Source organism: Lithobates pipiens, unplaced genomic scaffold, assembly GCF_037356315.1.
Source record: "Lithobates pipiens isolate NorthernLeopardFrog02 unplaced genomic scaffold, aLitPip1_a1.2 Scaffold_35, whole genome shotgun sequence".
Lineage (NCBI taxonomy): Eukaryota > Metazoa > Chordata > Amphibia > Anura > Ranidae > Lithobates > Lithobates pipiens.
The window spans coordinates 986,715-1,000,519 of NW_027507811.1; the positions used below are offsets into that span (position 1 = coordinate 986,715).

The 13,805-nt window shown below is 49.8% G+C and overlaps 1 protein-coding gene across 1 annotated transcript in view; it reads right to left on the reverse strand.

The window, feature by feature from the left end:
- The window catches only part of LOC143955428 (uncharacterized), a 231,063-nt gene that overhangs the window by 152,205 nt on the left and 65,053 nt on the right, over positions 1–13,805 (reverse strand). The gene's annotated exons all lie outside the window — the stretch shown is intronic.

Genomic DNA, 13,805 nt, shown 5'->3' on the forward strand with positions numbered 1-13,805 from the left:
GAGGCCTATCCAGGAGCAAGAGAAGCAGCGCAGGGTTGGGACTGCAGGATTGGAATCCAACCGAGTTGAGAAGGTTCAGTCAGATGGGGAACCAGTTGTGGTCGGAGGTAGAGGGGAAGCTGTCACCACTAAGGGGCCATCCACCTTGTTACCAGAGACTACAGTTAGTAAGCTGGAGCCGGTACCAGAGCAATCTTCTCACCAGCCGGGGATGAGGAAGAAGTGGGAAAGCTTCAGCAGGTGTCAAGCCAGGGGCCCAGCAGAATAGCGGAGGTGATGCTTGAGGAATATACAGTGGGTTAGCTGTAGAAGAGCTCAGGAGTAGTGATGGACGAACTTCCGACAGGACTTTTCGCGAATGTGAACTGCGAACGTGGCCAAAAGTTCGAGAACCGCAAAGTTCGCGGTGGGCCCCATTGACTTTAATGGCAGGCGAACCTTAAAAACCTCCAGGTCATATTTTCAGCCACAAAATACTTACTAGCTGAGCACACATAGTCCCACCACATGGACACTGACATAACACATGTATGAAGTGAATCTGGGATCGACAACGACAAGCATTCTTTTTTTATCTGTGAAATTTTGACAATTCAGGAACTCATGAAGGCCATGGAGGAGAGGCAAGGTCAGGGCAGGCTATGAAGATGGTGCAGGAGATGATCACCGAACCGTGATAGAGTGCACTGACACCAGCACCGTGATAGAGAGCACTGACACCAGCACCGGGATAGAGAGCACTGACACCAGCACAGTGATAGAGAGCACCGTGATAGAGAGCACTGACACCAGCACAGTGATAGAGAGCACTGACACAGCACAGAGAGCACTGACACCAGCACCGAGATAGAGAGCACTGACACCAGCACCGAGTTAGAGAGCACTGACACCAGCACCGAGTTAGAGAGCACTGACACCAGCACCGAGTTAGAGAGCACTGACACCACACCAGCACCATGATAGAGAGCACTGACACCAGCACCGAGATAGAGAGCACTGACACCACACCAGCACCGAGATAGAGAGCACTGACACCAGCACCGAGATAGAGAGCACTGACACCAGCACCGAGTTAGAGAGCACTGACACCAGCACCGAGATAGAGAGCACTGACACCACACCAGCACCGAGATAGAGAGCACTGACACCAGCACCGAGATAGAGAGCACTGACACCACACCAGCACTGAGATAGAGAGCAATGACACCACACCAGCACGAGATAGAGAGCACTGAGACCACACCAGCACGAGATAGAGAGCACTGAGACCACATCAGCACGAGATAGAGAGCACTCACACCACACCAGCACCATGATAGAAAGCACTAATACCAGCACAGAGATAGAGAGCACTGACACCACACCAGCACCGTGATAGAGAGCACTGACACCACACCAGCAGCGTGATAGAGAGCACTGAGACCACACCAGCACCGAGATAGAGAGCACTGACACCACACCAGCACCGTGATAGAGAGCACTGACACCAGCACCAAGTTAGAGAGCACTGACACCACACCAGCAGCGGGATAGAGAGCACTGAGACCACACCAGCACCGAGATAGAGAGCACAGACTCCACACCAGCACCGTGATAGAGAGCACTGAGACCACACCAGCACTGTGATAGAGAGCACTGACACCAGCACCGAGTTAAAGAGCACTGACACCACACCAGCACCGAGATAGAGAGCACTGACACCAGCACGAGTTAGAGAATACACTGACACCACACCAGCACCATGATAGAGAGCACTGACACCAGCACAGAGATAGAGAGCACTAACACCAGCACCATGATAGAGAGCACTGACACCAGCACCGTGATAGAGAGCACTGACACCAGCACCGTGATAGAGAGCACTGACAACAGGACCGTGATAGAGAGCACTGACACCAGCACCGTGATAGAGAGCACTGACACCACACCAGCACCCAGATAGAGAGAGAACTGACACCAGCACCGATACCAGCAACTCGCTGCGGAACCCAAAAATATCACACCGCTCAACCTCTTCAAAAGGGAGGGTACGGTCATATATTACGGTTTGCTTTTTTTAAAGGAAGTGAGTCAAAGGTAGAAAAAAGGTCTGTGTGCTCGATTAAATAAATCGTTTATAGAGTTATATATATATACATGGTCTACTGGTCACATGTGTTGAATTCCTCCGAGATCCATGCCTCATTCATTTTTAGAAATGTGAGGTAGTCAACACTGTCGTGAGCTAGGCGAGTACGCTTATCGGTCACGATCCCCCCTGCTGCGCTGAATGTCCTTTCGGACAGAACACTGGACGAGGGGCAAGCCAACAGTTCGATTGCAAATTGGGCAAGCTCTGGCAAGAGGTCAAGCCTGCCCACCCAGTAGTCCAGGGGTTCATCACTCCTCAGAGCGTCCACATCAGCCGTTAACCCGATGTAGTCGGACACCTGATGGTCTAGGCGTTCCCTGATGCTGGATCCGGATGACACCTGTCGATGGGTCGGCTGAAAGAATGACCTCATATCCGAAGTCACCAACACATCTTCAAACCGCCCTCTTCTTGCAGGCGCTGTTGGATTGGTACCCGCAACTCTTTCTCTGGGAGTGGGAATTGCTCCTCTGCCAACACACGCAAAAGCAGAATGCAGCATTTCTCGAAGCAAGGCCTGGAAGTGCTCCATTTAGACAGCCCTCTGTGACGGCGGTAACATTTCCGCCATTTTGTGTTTGTACCGGGGTCTAAGTACGTTGCCACCTAGTACTGGTCCTTGACCCTTATGCTTCTTATATGGAGCATGAAGGCCCCCATTTGCACTAAACTTGAAGCGGTGTGGTGGCCTGGCTCCTGCTCATCATCCAGGATAATGTCGTCCTCTTCATTCTCCTCTCCCCATCCACGCACAACAGGGATCCCAGAAAGGTTTAAAGCATGCTCTTCTTGCTCCTCCTCCACCATCCTCCTCTGACTCCTCTTCAGACTCCTGTTGTTCACTTGTCTCAGATAGAGTAGCCCCCCCTGGGAATTCATCCAGCATTGCGACTTCCTCATCTTCCTGCTCCTGCTCCTCCACAGCTTGATCAATGACACGATGCAATGCACGCTCCATAAAGAAGGCATAAGGTACCATGTCACTGATGGCGCCATGGCTGCGACTGATCAGTTTGGTGATCTCATCAAATGGCCGCAGAAGTCTGCATGCGTCGCTCATGAGCAGCCACTGGCGCGATGAAAAAAACCCAGCTCCCCAGAACCTGTTCTGCCGCAGAGTTCATACAGGTAGACGTTAACTGCACGTTTCTGCTGGAGCAGCCTATCAAGCATATAGAAGGTTGAGTTCCATCGCGTCGGGCAATCGCAAATAAGACGTCTGACCGCCAGATTGTGTCGCCGCTGAATGTCAGCAAGGCGAGCCATGGCCATGTAAGATCTTCTGAAATGGGCCGAGATTTTCCTTGCCTGCCGCAAGATATCCTGGACCCCAGGGTATTTGACAAGGAATCGCTGCACGACCAAGTTTAAGACGTGTGCCATGCATGGCACGTGCGTGATTTTGCCCTGTTTCAATGCGCTAAGCAGATTGGCACCGTTGTCAAACACCACTTTACCAACTGTCAAATTGAGCGGTGTTAGCCACTGATCTGCCTGTGAACGCAAAGCTGAAAGGAGTTCCGGGCCAGTGTGGCTCCTGGCTTCCAGGCACAACAGACGCAGCACGGCATGGCAACGTCTCCCCTGGCATGTCGAATAGGTTCTGGGGAGCTTGGGCGGCGCAGCAGAAGAGACGATAGCAGCGGAAAAGGAGGAGTCAGCTGAGGAGAAGAGGGAGGAGGATGGAGTTCGAGGAGGAGAAGAAGAGGCAGGCCTACATGCAATCCGTGGCGGTAAAACCAAATCTACACGGGTGCCATGGGTTACATGCTTGCCGGCCGTCAGACGGTTTACCCAGTGGGCAGTAAAAGTTATATACCTTCCCTGCCCGTGTTTGCTAGACCACGTGTCTGTGGTCAGATGTATCTTGGCACTGACACTGTGTGCCAGAGATACATTCACTTGCTGCTGAACATGGCCATATAGCTCTGGGATGCCCTTCTGTGAGAAATACTTCCTTCCTGGGACCTTCCATTGTGGTGTTCCAATGGCCACAAATTTTAGAAAGGCCTCCGAGTCCACCAGTTTATATGGCAGTAGTTGGCGGGCTATCAGTTCTGACAAGCCAGCCGTCAACCGTTGGGCAAGAGGGTTATCCGGCGTCATCATTTTTTTACGCTCGAACGTTAGGCCCATGGAAGCCTGCCTTTTTGCAGAAAAACGTGAGCTTGGCATGATGGAAGGTGGAGTGGAGGACAATTGTGAGGAGAGAGGAGAAGTAGAAGACGAGGCTGGACGATGAGAGCCTGCAGTGTGGCTTTGTGTGTTCCGTTGCTCCCACTCGGCTCGGTGATGGCTGCTCATGTGCCTTCTTAAGGCGGCCATCCCTAGGTGAGTGTTGGGCTTACCGCGACTAATGCGTTGACTGCAAAGATTGCAGATGGCAACGCTATTGTCAGCAACGGACACGTTAAAAAAAGCCCACACTGCGGAGCCATGTGCCGGTGTCCTGGGAGCGCCAGATGTGACCGTACATGGTCGATGACTCGCTCCTGATACATTTGCAGTCTGCTTTGTCCCTCCTGTGCAATGTAAGTTATTCCTGCTTCTCCTCCCTATCTGCTGGTCCATATCTCCCTCTGAACTCCCCTCCTCTTCCTCTCTTGTGGGCACCCACGTGACATCACTAGACACGTCATCATCGACGTCACCTTCCCCACCGCTATAAGTAGAGATCTCGGAGTAGGCAGCAACATCGGGGACCAACCTCCTCCTTGGGCTGATCTGGGTACTGTCGTCAGACTGCTGAGTGGCGGTTGTTGCTGCCTCCTCTTCCTGATCCAATACCAAGAGTGGCTGCGCATCAGAAATGTCCTCTTGATATGGATCGGAAAATAATTCCTGTGACTCAAGCGGAAGGTATGTGGTGGTGGTGGTGTTGTTGTTGGTGGTAGTGTCTTTGGGGGTGCACGCAGCAGAGAGTGAAGAAGAGGGTGCAGATCGAGAGGATGAGGAGGGTGCAGAAGAGTTAGGCGGCGTACACACGGGCGGACTGTCTGCCGAAACTAAGTTCGTCAAACAGTCCGCTCAAACTTTTGAATGAACGAACTTGCCCACACACGGCACTTTTTGAGCGGACTAATACGGCAAACTAAGTTCGTCGTACTAAGTCCGCGCAACTTTTGAAATGAACGGACTCGCCCACACACGAGGGGACAGTCCGCTCATTTCGAGCGCGTGTCAAGGTAGGCTCCGCCGCCTGGAATGGACTTAAAGGGGAACCCAAACGCCGAAAAAAAATCGGCGTGGGGGTCCCCCCAAAGTCCACAACAGACCCTTGTCTGAGCACGCTACCCGGCCGGCCAGGAAAGGGGGGCGAGCCGTACCACCCCAAAGCGCCTTGTCCCCATGTTGATGAGGACAAGGGCCTCTTCCCGACAACCCTGGCCGTTGGTTGTCGGGGTCTGCGGGCGGGGGGCTTATCGGAATCCGGGAGCCCCCTTTAATAAGGGGGCCCCCGGATACCGGCCCCCCACCCTATGTGAATGAGTATGGGGTACAATGTACCCCTACCCATTCACCTGTAAAATAAAAGTACCCAAAAAAAAACACACAACACACGAGATAAAGTATTTTATTGCACAGCTCCGCGCGGCCACTTATATTGTGACAATGGGGCGGTGTCACATGGTATATGTCACATGGGTTGGTCACATGGTGACCCCGCCCCTTACGATGTCATAGTCCCCATGTGACATCAACCCATGTGACCAACCCATGTGACATATACCATGTGACACCGCCCCATTGTCACTATATAAGTGGCCGCGCAGCGCGGCTCTGGCATTCCGGCCGGAGAGAGCGACGTGTCAACATCTCCTGGAGAAGAAGAAGAAGAAGAACGGAAGGCGGCGGCGACGGCAACGGCGACAGGAGACCGGACCACCGCCTGTAAAAGAGCTATAAGAAGGCGCGTGGCCCGGCAGAAGAACCGAAGAGGGGGACAAGACCCCTGAAGTCGGGAGAAGAGGCCGGCGGCGTGGAGGAAGAAAGCCGGACTCCTCCGCTAGCAAAAGAGCTACAAGAAGATAGCGGAGGAGTCCGGCGAGAAGACCCCCGAAGATGGAAGACCCCCGGAGCTGTGCAATAAAATACTTTATCTCGTGTGTTGTGTGTTTTTTTTTGGGTACTTTTATTTTACAGGTGAATGGGTAGGGGTACATTGTACCCCATACTCATTCACATAGGGTGGGGGGCCGGTATCCGGGGGCCCCCTTATTAAAGGGGGCTCCCGGATTCCGATAAGCCCCCCGCCCGCAGACCCCGACAACCAACGGCCAGGGTTGTCGGGAAGAGGCCCTTGTCCTCATCAACATGGGGACAAGGTGCTTTGGGGTGGGGGGGCCGCGTGGCCCCCCCTTCCCCAAGGCACCCCCCATGTTGAGGGCACGCGGCCTGGTACGGCTCAGGAGGGGGGGCGCGCTCGCTCGCCCCCCTTTCCTGGCCGGCCGGGTAGCGTGCTCGGACAAGGATCTGTTGTGGACTTTGGGGGGACCCCCACGCCAATTTTTTTTCGGTGTTTGGGTTCCCCTTTAAGTCCATTCCAGGCGGCGGACCCCGCGACGTCTCCGTCGCGGGCCCCGCCTACCTTGACACGCGCTCGAAATGAGCGGACTGTCCCCTCGTGTGTGGGCGAGTCCGTTCATTTCAAAAGTTGCGCGGACTTAGTACGACGAACTTAGTTTGCCGTATTAGTCCGCTCAAAAAGTGCCGTGTGTGGGCAAGTTCGTTCATTCAAAAGTCATTCAAGGGTCTGTTGTGGACTTTGGGGGGACCCCCACGCCGATTTTTTTTCGGCGTTTGGGTTCCCCTTTAAGTCCATTCCAGGCGGCGGAGCAGACTTTTCTCCGGGCGGGAACAGTCCGCTCATTTCGAAAGTACAGCGGACTGGCACACACACGGGCGGACTGTCCGCTGAAACAAAGTTTCAGCGAACAGTTTTACGGAAATTCCGTAAGACTTTGTCCGTCAAACAGTCCGCTGAAACTGTCCGCTGAAGCCCCACACACGAGCGGACTGTCCGCTGAAACACTGTTCAGCGGACAAAGTTGGGCGAACAGTCCGCCCGTGTGTACGCGGCCTAAGGCTGAGTGAGCCACTCAACCAAATCTGGTACGTCCTTTGACGTAATCGCACGCACCTTCTGCAATTTCCCACTTTGGCTCAAGTCTGTTGCTCCTGCCCTACCCCTACCACCCCTGCGGAAGGGCCTGCCTCTTCCTCTGCCTGTAGTTTTTTTAAATGACCCTGTGACAAAAGTCTCTAGAGAAGTGCAGTATGTATGTGGAAGAAGGTATATAACACCCCGCTTCAATCTGTCATTTTGGGGGTCACTGGTCTATCACACCAGTTATAATACTTTTTTTTTTTTATTGTGTTTGTCGCTCTTTGTAATATCGCTGCAGAACCGCTCAGCAGTCACAATGCTGCACAGTGGAAATGCACTATACTATGCTTTCTATATGTGCAAGTATTTTATACGTGTATTACACCACTATATACTACACACCAAATAGTACACCTATACCAGTCCTTACAAGGACCTTTGTGGACCTAGTAGCTAGTGATTTGCAGACTGTCCCTCAGTCCCTACACTGATAAAAGACAGCTGCAGAATCGGCCAGCAGTCAAGTATAATAATCTTTCTATATTTGGAAGAAAGTATATTAGACGTGTACAACCCTATATACTGTACACCTATACCAGTCCTTAAAGTCTGCCAGTTTGGCGAATCGTGAACGCACAAAATTTGCCGCGAACCGACCGCCGGGCGAACCACAAGGCCATCTCTACTCAGGAGATTCAGTGGCCACTGAATCTGGAAGTCTAGTGAGAAACCGGGAGCTCAGTGAGTGAAGATCTACAGTGTGAGACTTTGTGAGAAGAAGAGAACTATTCTGTGTTACCAAGAGTTATGTACAACTACCGTCAGTGACAGTAACAAGATTTGTTACCACAGGAGACGGCGGTCTTACCTATACAGAAGTGGGGTCTGGCTGGAGGCCTTACACTGTATAGCTGTCTACCTATAGAAGTCTCGGAGTCTGCCAATTGTCATTGCATCTACTCAAATGTGTCCCTGGCCCTAAACCGGCTCTCCCACAGTTCTTGTTCAGAGATAATAAATATCTTGTTTGCATTCAAAAAGTGACTGGCGCCCATCATTCCACCTTGCATTACACCCACCATGCCTCGTAACCCACTCTACACAGAAGGACGTCAGCTGTCTCTAACTCTGGAGGTCATCATTAGAGTATATAGTGCAATGGTCCGGAGTATGTAATGTACAATATAGCTTATAATTAGGGTCAGGACTCATAATATTGGTGATTAGTAATCAGTGGCGGGTTATATGTTCATCAGAGACAAGTTGCAGAGGTCCCACACCGCTCCTCCCATCTCCTGAGACTGCACTCAGTGACTTGGGTCTGAGACTATACAGACACATCCCTCCACCCGGCACAGCCAGCAAATAACAGAGCAAGTAACCCCGGGGGGGATTGTTCTGTCAGAGATCTTACTAGACCCGGGTATGGGGCAGAAGACCCAAGGTACATACCCCAGGTGTCTAGATCTAGTAATGTCTATGGTGAAAATGAACATTTTTCTGCCGGCTGATCCCCAGAATCTCCATAAATCCAGTCTAGATCCATAAATTGTGTCGGCAGCACAGAGAAGGAAGATTATCGGAGAGAAATCCAGGAATACAGGACGGGGAACACAGCTCAGGAAAGTGACCAGGGGATTACAGGCTGATATTACCCAGCCCCCGCCCTACTCTGGACCAATCAGTGAGCAGTATGGGTGGAGGAATGTATTTAGTGTTAATGACCCACCTGTGCTGATCTCTGTAGGAGTGTCCTCCTCTATAAATGTCCCCGTTATTCCATCCTCCTCCATAGACTGCTGATCATCCCTCACATACCTCTCTTCTTCTTCTGATTTCACCTCAAATTCTATATCCATTGGATCTCCACTCTAAACCAAGAAAATGAGAGAGAAAATATCAGATATAAGCTTTATTATGGTGACATCACATAGTAAAGCCACACATCGTCCCATAAGTCTGTGTTTTATAATCTCCGTCCCACCAACCTTGTAATAGTGGGGGATGGTGTGACCTTCCTGTGTGGAATCCCGGGAATACAGAGGACGGGGACATCTCTCTGGTGGGTTCCTGGTATTTGGTGGCTCCATCATATCCTTGTGTCCTTCTGAAAACTCCTCCATCACTCCATACTCCTCATCCTCCTCTTTATACTCTTCTTTAATATCAATATTATCATCCCCGAGGTTACCACGGGGACATCTCTCTGGTGGGTTCCTGTATCTGGATGACTCCACCATGGTGTCCTGGTACAGATCTTTGTGTTCTTCCTCCATCACCCCATCCTCATCATCCTCCTCTTTTATCTCTTCTTTAACCTCAACTTTAGGATCTCTCAGGTTTACACTCTGAATATAGAATAAAAATGACATGAATGGTAACAATGCAGATAATGTACAGATCCTAATGATACTATCAGTGATTGTTCCTCATCTACCTGATGATGGTGGGGGATGGTGTGACCTTCCTGTGTGGAATCCCGGGAATACAGAGGACGGGGACATCTCTCTGGTGGGTTCCTGGTATTTGGTGGCTCCATCATATCCTTGTGTCCTTCTGAAAACTCCTCCATCACTCCATACTCCTCATCCTCCTCTTTATACTCTTCTTTAATATCAATATTATCATCCCCGAGGTTACCACGGGGACATCTCTCTGGTGGGTTCCTGTATCTGGATGACTCCACCATGGTGTCCTGGTACAGATCTTTGTGTTCTTCCTCCATCACCCCATCCTCATCATCCTCCTCTTTTATCTCTTCTTTAACCTCAACTTTAGGATCTCTCAGGTTTACACTCTGAATATAGAATAAAAATGACATGAATGGTAACAATGCAGATAATGTACAGATCCTAATGATACTATCAGTGATTGTTCCTCATCTACCTGATGATGGTGGGGGATGGTGTGACCTTCCTGTGTGGAATCCCGGGAATACAGAGGACGGGGACATCTCTCTGGTGGGTTCCTGGTATTTGGTGGCTCCATCATATCCTTGTGTCCTTCTGAAAACTCCTCCATCACTCCATACTCCTCATCCTCCTCTTTATACTCTTCTTTAACAACAATATTATAATCACTACGAAATCTCTCTGGTGGGTTCCCATTACTGGATCCATCTGTAGGAAACACACACACTGACTGAATACATTGTTTCTATGTGTTTATCAGATGATGGGGGATCTAGGTGGAGCCTCCGTACTGCTCTCTCCTTTACAATAAAGTCTCCTCTTACCCGGTGATGTGAGGGGCGGCTGATTGTCCATCATGACGTCCTTGTAGAGATCCTTGTGTCCTTCTAAATACTCCCACTCCTCCATGGAGAAATAGACAGTGACATCCTGACACCTTATAGGAACCTGACACACACAATGATACAGTCACCATCCAGACACATCCCTTGTGTGGGACCTTCACAGACATCAGGAATAATTATTTCCTCCTCCATAAAGATTATAAAATCAAACACACGTATCATAAGCCCCTCTAGATAAAACCCCCAACCCGTATTATAGTATAATCCCTTAGTATAGACTGAAAAAGTGAAATCGATGGAAGAAAAACACATTTCCGAGATGAAGAGAATGAGGGACACCTGAGGAGGAAAGAGGGGCTTTTTTTGTGACTGAGGGACAGTCCCTCCAAACCAGGGACAGTTGGGAGCTATATGTGTGTATCATCATCTGCTGGATAAATAGAAGATACGATCTTATTACCTCCTCTACTGCCGATTCCAGCGATGTCTCCTCTCTACTTCCTCCCGCCTTACCTCTCACCCGGAACTTCCTGTCTGTAACTGACATCACTTCCTGTCTTCCATAGAGACTTCCTGTTTCTATGGTAGACGTGCGAAGCTCACCACCTTGTGGAGCTCTGAGGAACTGCAGCCCCCAAGAAACATCTCGTAGTGTGAACACGGCCTTGTGCTGTGTGTGTATGTACTGTATATCCTTATAGATGGGGGTCATCTCCACTCCCACCAAGGGGGAGAGAAATATATTACTGCCTAGTCCAGCCTTTCTCAGCCAGAGTTCCTCCAAAGGGTTCTAGGGGTTCCTTGAGCAATGAACCATTTCTGTCTCTCAGTAACAACTGACATCAATGATCTGCAAGTGGGGGGGGGGGGGGTGAGCAGTCTTCCCACTGATGACAATATAAGGGGGTCCTTCTCCCATTAGTCACCAATGTAAGGGACCACTACACTGACCACTGTTATAAGTGGGTCATTCTCCCATTGGTCACCAATGTAAGGGACCACTACACTGACCACTGTTATAAGGGGGTCATTCTCCCATTGGTCACCAATGTAAGGGACCACTACACCGACCACTGATATAAGGGGGTCCTTCTCCCATTGGTCACCAATGTAAGGGACCACTACACTGACCACTGTTATAAGGGGGTCATTCTCCCATTGGTCACCGATGTAAGGGACCACTACACTGACCACTGTTATAAGTGGGTCATTCTCCCATTGGTCACCAATGTAAGGGACCACTACACCGACCACTGATATAAGGGGGTCCTTCTCCCATTGGTCACCGATGTAAGGGACCACTACACTGACCACTGTTATAAGGGGGTCCTTCTCCCATTGGTCACCAATGTAAGGGACCACTACACTGACCACTGATATAAGGGGGTCCTTCTCCCATTGGTCACCAATGTAAGGGACCACTACACTGACCACTGATATAAGGGGGTCATTCTCCCATTGGTCACCAATGTAAGGGACCACTACACCGACCACTGATATAAGGGGGGTCATTCTCCCATTGGTCACCGATGTAAGGGACCACTACACTGACCACTGTTATAAGGGGGTCCTTCTCCCATTGGTCACCAATGTAAGGGACCACTACACTGACCACTGATATAAGGGGGTCCTTCTCCCATTGGTCACCAATGTAAGGGACCACTACACTGACCACTGATATAAGGGGGTCATTCTCCCATTGGTCACCAATGTAAGGGACCACTACACCGACCACTGATATAAGGGTGTCATTCTCCCATTGGTCACCAATGTAAGGGACCACTACACCGACCACTGATATAAGGGGGTCATTCTCCCATTGGTCACCGATGGAAAGGACTACTACACTGACCACTGTTATAAGGGGGTCCTTCTCCCATTGGTCACCAATGTAAGGGACCACTACACTGACCACTGATATAAGTAGACATGTGCACGAAGAAAATATTTGTTTAGTTTTAAAGATTTTTTTTTTTTCGATTTGAAACATTTGAATCAATACATTTTGAATCGGCCGATTTGAAAACTTTAGATAGGACAAAGGAGAAATGGAAAAAAAAGGGCGCACCGACCTCGTGCATTATCCTTTAATATATTTTATTAAAAAAGTAAAATTAAAAACTACTCAAACATGTGGAAGAAAACCGCAGTATAAAAACCCTTCAGATGATGGGCGTCGGTCTCACGACAACAGATTCCAGATGGTAGCGGAGAAGATTATAATGGCCACTGCCGACTGACGCGTTTCGAAGGAATACCTTCTTCCTCAGAGCACAGCAGTGATATCTCCTTCAGTTTCTTATATTTACACACATACGAGTGTGCACCAATGAGGCAGCTCCCACGGGGGCTCAGGGATCACGCCCACAAATTGTGGGCGGTACTCAACAAGAGGGTGACTCCCAAATAACTGAATGGACAACCACACCTCCATCCATTTAGTCGGGTACCCATCGGATAGATGCAAGTAGTATTATATACATCTGTATTCAAAGAGAGTCACCAAAAAAATCTCTCTCTGCCAGTGCATAGACCGGACATGTACAATAAGAGGGCCAAACACAATTCAACCCAACTGAAAGACCACAAACAATCACAACCAGTAAAAAGGAGGACACACATAGTTAGCAAACATGGCAATCTGGGATTTCCATCCCACAGCAACATATTGGATACTGGTAATGACAGCAAGAGTACAATGCAGGAAAATCACGGGCTTTCAGCACATGCAGATGTGTATATGTATTGGTTTACATGTGCCCCCCCCCTTTTAGAATTGAATTCAATTTAACATAATATAGTAAGGGGTGCCCCGTACACACGATCGCACATTCAGACAACAAAATCCATGTTTTTCTTTCCCCGACGGATGTTGGCTCAAACTTGTCTTGCATGCACACGGTCACACAAGGGGTATCGGAAATTCCGAACGTCAAGAACGCGGTGACGTACAACACGCGCGCGACGAGCCGAGAAGTTCAATAGCCAGTGCGGCTCTTCTGCTTGATTCCGAGCATGCGTGGAATTTTGTGCGTCGGAATTGTGTACACACGATCGGAATTTCCGACAACGGATTTTGTTGTCGGAAAATTTGAGATCCAGATCTCGTTTTTTTTTTGTCTGAAATTCTAACGGAAAATGGAGCCTACACACGGTTGGAAATTCCGAAACATTTGTTGTCTGAATATTACGACCGTGTGTTTGCAGCATTAGTGTGCATTTTGATGGGGGCATTTATGGAGAGGGTTGATTCAGGGGCGATCTATTTCTGGAGGGGCCCGGGGGATCTTTAAATCAAGGAATCTTTCGAA